The sequence below is a fragment of the Petaurus breviceps genome, unplaced genomic scaffold (genome assembly GCF_028583685.1).
Source record: "Petaurus breviceps papuanus isolate PSGF00001 unplaced genomic scaffold, PetGlider_PUasm1.0 173, whole genome shotgun sequence".
In the NCBI taxonomy this organism is placed as follows: Eukaryota; Metazoa; Chordata; class Mammalia; order Diprotodontia; family Petauridae; genus Petaurus; species Petaurus breviceps.
The window spans coordinates 34,727,067-34,736,956 of NW_027185759.1; positions in this window are offsets into that span (position 1 = coordinate 34,727,067).

Below are 9,890 nucleotides of genomic sequence, written 5' to 3' on the forward strand. Positions count from 1 at the left end.
GGCCTGATTGTCCTCTCCAGGTTATCAATGCACTTCCCACAATGTGCTGTCCAGATGTGAACACAGGACCTTCTATGTGTTTTAACCTAGACAGGACTATGGAGCTTTTATCTCCTTAATTATAGACTCTTAGCAATGATCTCATGTTTGGGCAAGACTAGACCTATGATTTCACTGATGTAAAAACTCCTGATGAGGAAATTTCTTTTGTCAATACAAATTAGCATATTGTCTGCAATATGAAGGGTCAAGTGACTTTCCAAGGTTAAAATAACTAGTACCTGTTAGATGTAAAACTTGACCCTCGTGCTCCCTGACTCCAGGGCTGGCTTTCTGTTCATTGCTCTATACTGACTTTCATTGGTGCTCTAAATCTGCCAATATAAAAATTTACCTAATATGTTTTATTTGTTTATTGCTTGATTAAAGAAATTAACTATCGTAAAATAGTTTTTTTATAAACTCACCATACATGGTGGGGATTAAAAATACCAGCACAAACCCCACAAAAGCAGTTAATTTTGCAGTGCCCTGAAATATCGCCATATTGTAATAATCAAGCAATCACCAAAGATTCATCAAACCCCTCCTATGTGTCAACCCCTTGAGTAAACTCTGGATTTGCAAAGAGAACAAAATGGAAGCATCCCCACTCTCAAAAAACTTATCCTCTTGAGGAAAACAAGAAATATCATTATTAATATTTACAGAAAAAATGTAAAATAAGAGATGTCCAAAATACCCAGGGATAAAGATTGCATCATCAAAGATAAAAGCTATATTTACTATTGTTTGTGCATATTTTATGGTACTCAAATACTTCAAAAAGTGATTTCTCAATATCTCAATGACATATGTCTTTTCCAGAATATTTGGGGAATCAATTATTTACCCATAATCTCCAATAAACAATTAAAATACATTTATTATTTATTAAACCTCTACTCAAGCCCTACTCTAGTGCTCTATCATAGAGAATCCTTTGTTTTCTGAAACCCTAAGTAGAACTCAAGCTCTGCCAGGTTCTACTCAGATTAGAAAGCTTGTAGTTCAGGGTTAGAGTCAATGCAAGTGCCTGTTGTTCAAGGAATAGTTAACTTAAAGCAGCATCATTATCAGGAGTTTAGCTATTAGGTCATTGCTTTGAAAATAGTAAATCATGAAAACCATGTTCTAATAGAGATATCAGGGCAGGTGAAACTACACAATTTTAGCACCATTAGGACACAAGTAAATATGAAATTCCCTTGTACAGTGGGGTCTATAGAAAGAACTCCAAAAATCTTTAGGTATTTTCTTCCCATACAAGTGTTTATACAACCCAAACATAGAACTCAACAGAGCAATACTTTCTGGACCACTGGAGGCAATTAAATCTTTATCAAACTTTCGTCTTTTTCTTCTCAAACATTGAAATATCACATTCATTCCATGTTGATTTTATTGAAATCAATATCCCATCTTTTTCCAATATTTCATCCATGAAAATTTGGAAATACTGTGATTTTGATTAACTTTTTGAAGAATTAGTGTTAATGTGCTGAATGTAAGCACAACAGAGCCAATAACTAATTGGTCAGATAATAGATATTCCTCTAATTTCTGATACTAAGTACCAGGAAGTAAAAATAAATCCTCTTTCTTTTCCCCATTACACGAAGATGGATATCATAGCATTGTTCTTATACAGGGCTTTCAAACCTCAAAAATATGAAGAAAATAGGAATAGTAAAACTTACTGTATGGTAAAAGGATAAACCACAGAATTAAACCAGTCCAACACTCATTTTACACATGAGAAAGCTGAGAGCCAGAGTCCTCAAGTTCCTTGCCCAAGTTTATATTCAGAGTCACAGAGCTGGAAAGTTAACCTTTGCCTTCTGGCTCTAAAGTCAATGCAGTTGGGGTGGCTAGGAGGCACAGTGAATAGAGCACCAGCCATGGAGTCAGGAGCACCTGCGTTCAGATCCAGCCTCAGACAATTAACACAAAAACTAGCCATGTGACCTTGGACAAGCCACTTAACTCTAATTGCCCTCCAAAAAGCAAAAAATAAAATAAATAAAGTCAATACAGTTTTGACTACCTCATAATGATGTTCAGAGATGTAACTAGGCTGGGTTGATCAGAGTCTTGCCTCCATAGGAGAAAATTTAGGCAAAGCAGCTGCTAAAGTACAGTTTACCCCCAATACTATCTCTATCCTTTCCACATGAGGGGATTGTGTCCGCGCTGCAAGAGCACTTCTTTCTTTTTCAGTAGTCTACAAAACTTTTGGTGTCCTGTACACCAGGTGAACTTCCATGTTTCCACTCCTTTGCAACCTTTGCCTTAGGTAAAGAACAGTTCATGTATAAATCTGTTTGTGAACATCCTCAAACATGATGAATGTTTCTTTTCTTTTCTTTGAAATTGGGATAATGCAAAATTCCTTGCTTATTTTGCATATTAAATAGAAACCTTTGGGATTGTCCTTGCTTTTTAGATGGGAGGGATGGACAGCAATTTTTTACCTTAAATTTCCCTTGACACCACTGCTATCAGTATGTGTCAACCCATTCACATCATGTTTGAGAGAAGCCAAGAGATTCCTAGTTATCTCTTGTGAGACTTACGCACAACTTTCTCATTGCCAAAGACAAAACTGTCTGCTTAAGTTTCAGTGTTGCCACACAAGTCATTAAAATGATACTAATGTGAGGTTTGTATTCAAGGTGAAGTTCTTAAATACTTTAAAAAAAGTGTCCAGTTTATTAGAATTCATGGATAATATCATTACATGCCAAATTTTCCAATCTATAGTCACAATGCAAGAAATTCAGGGGAAATAACCCTATAAACAGACTCCTGGATAAGAATATAAATGTGATTTTCAAATACACACAGTTCAGTTAAGAGGACTTCTGAGTCTATTAACTGAAAGAGAACATCAGATATGCTTCTTGGATAAGACAGTATCAAATCTAGGCCTTTATTTGACTTGTTGCAAATATGCCATATCTATGGAAAGAGACAACAGGATTTAATTTTCCTGAAAGTTGCCACTTAAAGTTTATTTTCATCATTTTCCTCTAATATTTTTGTTGAGGCAACTTCATGGCATTAGTATCATACCAGTCTTTGGAGCTAGAATTTTTCTGTTCTTTCACAGAAACTCTAGAAATGGAATTAGATCTTTGACTTCATTGGCATATGTACGGAGACCCAAGTGAAGAAACTCCCACTACTAATGCAAGTTGGCATTTTTCTGCAACTTATGGTCTTGAAGATCTGCCTAAGGTGCTCTGAAACATTATATGATCTGTCTAGTGTCACAACAGGCAGAATGTGAGAAATGTGACTTAAACTCAGATCTCATTGACTTCTTCAAAACCAGATCTTTAACAACTCAGTCATATAAATAACCATGAAAATGAAAATATACTGGCTCTTGAGGAACTCATTTTTGATTATTGATTATATAAAGACAAGATGATTCAAGAGAATTAAAATGGCCCCAGCTATTGACAGAGAAAACACTTCATTTCTCCAGTATTCTTTTTGCTTTTGAGCATTCACTGAATTTTCTTCACTACATAGAAGACAGGGTAGGTCCTATCAAGGTGTTCAAATATATGTGCACACATATAAATATACAAATATGCATATGTAGATCTAAACATACATGTGTAGGATATACATACATCACATATGCATGTGTATATGTGATGTATGTGTATATATATTATGATGTATAGTTTTTTAAATAAACAGAATGGTGTGAGCAAAATTTCATTACTGTTCACAGTTGGTGCTTTGTAATTCTATGTAATTTTAATTAAAGAAGAATACTGGAACAATCTCCCTCTGTGTTACCTCCAAGCACACGATTAGCAGAGGACAATTTCTGCTGTGAACAGTCACTTAATGATTTCAGTTTAATAATTTAAGATTGCTTCCTTGGTGCCAGCCATATGAGAATGACAGAAAAGTAAAACAGGATGTAAACAGTCATTGAAGGTGGAGGTTGAAATAAGTGGAAGACCATAGCATCCATCTTCTGCACATAGATCTAGATATATTATATGGCTTCTCATATTGTATAGGATGTGTACATAACACATAGCCATCGTTTTAAAATATGAACCTCAGTTAGAATAAAGTTCCCATAGGGAAATTAATACTACTAATAAATAATATTTCAGTTTCATAGTTGTCTAGTTATCATTTCTCCTGATTATACCAGGTTCCCTTAAAATGATGTTCAAACTATAGGGTCAGAGAACTTGAGTTTACATTCCAGACCCACCCTATATCATCTTTGTGATTTGGGGCAAGTCATTCTAGGCCTGAGTTTCCTCGTTTGTAGAAAGAGGAAGTTGAATTAAATGATTTATCAGGTCCATCCAAACTATGATGGTATGAAATTTGGGAAATTGCCCCAATTCTCTTCTTGTAACCTGGATTTTCTCACCTGAGGATAAAAAGGAGGTTGGACTAGATGGCCTTTCAAATTCCTTCCCAGTCTAAATCTCTGATCCCTCTTGAAATCCAGGCACTGTTTTATTACCCTCATTTCTTCATGTTTTCTATATAAATAATTTCCTAATCTATTTTTCATTTGGTGACTGGCACAAACATATGAGCATTGCCTTTTCAGATTGTTTATAAGACATAACAGTAGGACACTTTAATATCCTCCTCATTTTCAGTAATGTTTTCTTAGACCATGCCCTGCCTGGCCCTGGGTTTGGCATCAATACAAAGAATGTAATAGAATAAATCTCTCAGATCATTCACATCTGACAAAAAGAAAATATAATTGAGTTAGTTTTCCTCACTGATGGAGTAGTGAGGGGGCAGCTCGACAACCAAGTTCACTAAAAGTATAATTTAAATCACTCATCATTAAATGATCACACATATTGAAGTACTGTGAGCTCATGACTTTGCTGGCTCAAGTGCTTAAATGTAATTCGAGAATTTGACACTTAGTAGTTATCTTAAGGAGTGAAATTAACCTGTTGCAACTTACCAGGGACTTTTATAATTACCTGTGTCCTCCAGCAAGTTTTAGGACAAAGACGATTTGACACAATCCTAATGGCATTTTTAAAATAATTTCATGACATATAAGGAAAATTGGGCCTGGAAAGGCTTTTGAAAAATTATAGGAATCAAGATTTCCTTCGTTTCATAACTGGGATGACACTTTCATGCTGCTGATATTGAAGCATATGTGTATACTCAACATACACAAACACAGACACACAGGTATGCCTAAGTACAAAGTAGTGTCCATTTGCCTACATACACATGTTCTGATATACACATGAATTGTGTCACCCCAAAATTACAATCCCAAAGAGATTTATATGCATATTCTTCTTCAGCATTTAATGTACTCTCAGAAGCCACCTACTTTAATGTGACTAACTCTGAGCACAAGATTACATATTTTTACGTAGCCATGAAGTTTTACTTTTTACTGTGCTAAAAGCAATGCCCACAGTGGTATAGGACTGTTCTGTGATTAGCATATGCCCAAGCCTTGTTTGAGAAACACTAACAAAAGCAGCAACCTATAAATATACAAAAATCAGGCCTTCAACCATGGAGAATGTGTTATATGCTTTATTTTCCATTTGGGGGATAAGAACATCTGTAAATTATTTTTTTTTCAGATATTCGGGACAGTGGGGGCCCCAAACCCGTGATGGTGTACATTCATGGTGGCTCCTACATGGAAGGCACAGGGAATTTGTATGACGGCAGTGTCCTGGCAAGTTATGGGAATGTGATAGTCATCACAGTCAACTATCGGCTGGGGGTACTTGGTAAGAAGTGTTTTTAATCCCATTCATCCAAGAAATGTGTGATGATAATACCTCTTTATTCTTATGGGTTTGTGTTTTTTGAAAATGAAGATTGGTTTTCTTTTTGAGGGGGAAAAGGAGTCCTTTTGTGTTGCTACAGAAATGTCGTTGATTTTTCAAAGGCCAAATGGAATTATTGTTTCAGAAGTAAAGATGGAAGGGAAGTGAATTAATTGGCTTGTTTGGGAATGTTGTTCCTATGGTGTGAAGTCAACGTGGCAGAGTACAATAAAGAATAATTATGGAGTCCCTGAGATTTTTGTTTTCTTATAAATGAATAGAATAGCCTGGTTTCAGTGGAATTGAATTGTCTGAATTGTCTTAAGGAAGTTGGATGCTAGGCATTGCCTATGGGGTGAAAAGGTAGTGTTTGATGCTTGTTTCCAGGATTGTTTTTCTCAGTGAAAAATATGAAATTTGATGTTGAATTTTTTCTTTCAGTTTAAACTTGAGTTGAGGGAACAGATACTGGTTTCATTGCAGAAAACCAATAGTTTCATTCACTTATTATGTGAATATGCCAAATATTAAGAGGTCAAAAGGAGTAGGCACTGATTTGAGGATTTTTTACATATGCAATGTGCATTGATATACTTGTAGATGAGTGTGATCTGAAAGGAAGTCCCTGTCAAATTCCTTTGAAAGTTAAAGTTCTTTTTGTTATCTACTTATGTGGACTCATTAGTATATTCCCAAAGTCAGATACAATAAAATAAATGGTGTTTTGAAATGTCTTCACATTGATGGTCTACCCAAGAATAGAATTTTTCTTTGAAATTTGTCTTTTTCATATGAATCTTTTCACTGGTTATTCATACTTCATAATGCTTAAAGTACCATTTTTTTGTTGTTTTAACGACTGCATAAAATTAATTTTGGGAGAAAAAAGGGAATAAAATTTTTTTGGGGGGAAGCCCCTATTTGTGTGGGTCAACATATCCCACTCTTCTATGCTAATGAATTTGGCAGGAAATTTACTATTTTTTTCCCAGAGATTCATCCCTAATTATCATTTCTTTGTACTTTGTTTAGAATACATTTTGACTTCCCTTCACATTATTAGCTATTACATTACTAACTAGCTCTTCTGTTAAATTATGATCTGGTGATTATGCTGTTTTTTTTAATAAATGAAAATGAGGAAAATATAGTTTACATCTGCCATTTTGGGGAAGTCAGAGACAACATTAAGTATGTACATGGTTCAATTGTGATATTGTCTATACCACATGTTAGAATGTATTTTGAATCTCAAATATAATTTGTTTCTGAAATATTTTTAAAAAGATAATTGCTTGTACATCGTTACTATTACATGGTGTATTTTCTGTCTTATAATTCTCAAAATTCCTGCTCTCTTGTGCCTGCTTTGAACATACTTCATCACCTAAGTTGTCTCCCCCCCTTCTCCTAACAAACAAGCTAAGGAAAAACCTTTTAAGATATGAAGGAAATACTTTTTTCAAAGCAGTATAAACATTTCTATTTAGAGTTGATTTGATTTCCAGTAGTTGGCGTATGAGTGAGGATGTACATTGTCCTTTGGTATGTATGTGTAGTACATGTATGTGGTATGTATGTATGGTATGAGGTATGTAAGTATGTGGTATGTATGTATGTGGGTGTAGTATAATTCTTGAGCTCATCTGTCTCATGTCAGATACCCTACCTTTAGTAGAAATAGGCTGGTCATTTGAGAAAAAGAATCCAGTTGTTCTAGACATGGAAATTCTGTTTTGTACCATGCAGTCATTTTTCAGCTTTTGAATCATTTCTTTTTTTATTTCTTTCCATCCAGTCATCATGTCTTCCTAAGATAAGCATTTGTAATTTACTGAATTTGTTAACCTTAAAACTTAGTTTCTACCTTTCTTACTCTTAGTTTTCTCATTTCTAGTGAGTTGCTAAAGCAGACCTCTCTGTGTATTGCTTTTAGACCTTAAACAGATGATATTTTGAATTATTGCAGCTGAGTCTCTAGCGTAAAGAACAAATCCATAATGCAACTGTTACCTCATTTTATAGGATGCCAAAGGATATATCTGAATGTTGTGTTGTTGTTGTTTTTGACTCTTAATCTCATTTCTATTTTCTGTGGGTTTAGTGCACCATTGTCTCTCTGACTTTAGCCTGTCAACTTTATTCAGAATACTCCTAGCTCCTAAAAATGTGACAGAAGACAATAATTTGATGAAATTTTGATGAAATATAAATGATGAATTTTGATGAAATATGTCTTAGGCTATATTAATTAAGAACATAATGTCCAGGGACAGAGATTCTAATCACCTCCTTCCTAAAAGCTTTGTTTCCTTGTGAAGAGAGAGTTAAGTCATAATTTTGGTCATAAATATACTTATCTAGACTGTGATAACATTAGAAACAACTGTCTCTATGCATTGCATTGGGTTTTGCATGAGCATGTGGCTCTCTAGCTGTTCACAGGCAAAGATTACATTGTGACGTAAAAGTGTGGAAATCCTTTATACAAATCGTGCGCCAACCTTCTTTTTCTGAAGACAATTTGAAACTTTTCTTGGTTATTTTAGGAGAAATATTTTTAAAGCTATAATACTCTGGTAGATTTTCAGTTGGTTAAGTTGCAATGTGTAAATATTTTCTTCCCAATCATTCTGTTACATTTCTCAGAATTCCTAAATTTGCTACACACTATTTAACAGGGTGGGTGTCCCATGTTTAGATGGAAATAAACAAAGGAAAGTATGTTGGTGTAAGTCAACAAATATTGGGAAGAATATACTTGAATAGGATCTCATTGAGAAAATTGAAGAATCTCCCCAGGAAATATGGGTATAGATAAGATCAAAGATGTGTACTACTGCCTTAAGTTTGTAGGGGTGAATAAGGTTAGATGAGTGATTTTGGAAGGGGAGACAAATTAATTTAGGGCTTGTGAACTATGATAGAAGGAAGTCTGGGGGAGGGTAGAAAGATTGGAATGAATATATTATTGGAGTAGAGAATTCCAAACTATGAAGGCATCCTAGCTCAAAAAGGTGGCTGTCTCTTTCACATAAGTGGCAGATTTATTTAAAGAAGGAGAGATATCAAGAGCAAATAAAATCAAAGTGACTTTAACACTAATAGAGTATATTTTAGGTTGCTACCTAAAATGAAAGAAAAAAAACAGGCCCCTTCCTCACATACTTACTGAAAGTGAATTTTTATTTTCAATGATAAAATTTAGATTAGAATCATTATTGAGGTGGGCAACCAAGGTGCCCATCAAGGATGCAATGTTGAAATGTTTTACTGGTCCTTAATTAATGATAGATCAAGGTATTGCCCTAAAAAGGAGAAAAGTCATTTCCATGACTGCTTTTGCCATGGAAATGATTTCAGATTCACCTCCCCCACATTGGCCTACTGGGGAGTTATTATGGATAGAGATAGAAAGTTCTTTGTAGTCCCTCTTGGTCTCAGTTCGATGAACTGCTCTATATGTGAATTGTACTGTATCTCTAATGTTGACAAACAAACAATAAACTGTCCTATAATGGATAAATACCTGGTTTCAGAGCCAGGAAAACCTGGGCTCAAGTCACGCTTTTGACATATGTTGACTGTATTGTGATAGGCAGATCTCTAAGACTGTAAGTAGAAAAGTGCTGACTGAATTACTAGATGGAGTTCCCTCACCAGGGAGTACTATTGTTCAATTGCTTCAATACTATCTAACTTACCTTGACCCCATTTGGTTTTTCTTAGCAAAAATACCAGAGTGATTTGCCATTTCCTTGTCCAAGTTATTTTACTGATGAAGTGAACAGGGTTAAAGTAACTTGCCCAAGGTCACACAGTTAGTGTCTGTGGCCAGATTTGAACTCAGGTCCTCCTAACTCCAAACCTAGAAGTACAGTCCCTGTTCCACCTAGTATCTGAAGAAATTGCAATTCCAAGCCCTATCACCTGTTCCTATTTTATTTTTCAGATTTTTATACTAAAACAGTTTGAAAGCATTAGAAATATTATGGAGTCATCTATAGTGTGAAAAAAAGAAAAGTAACTTACAAA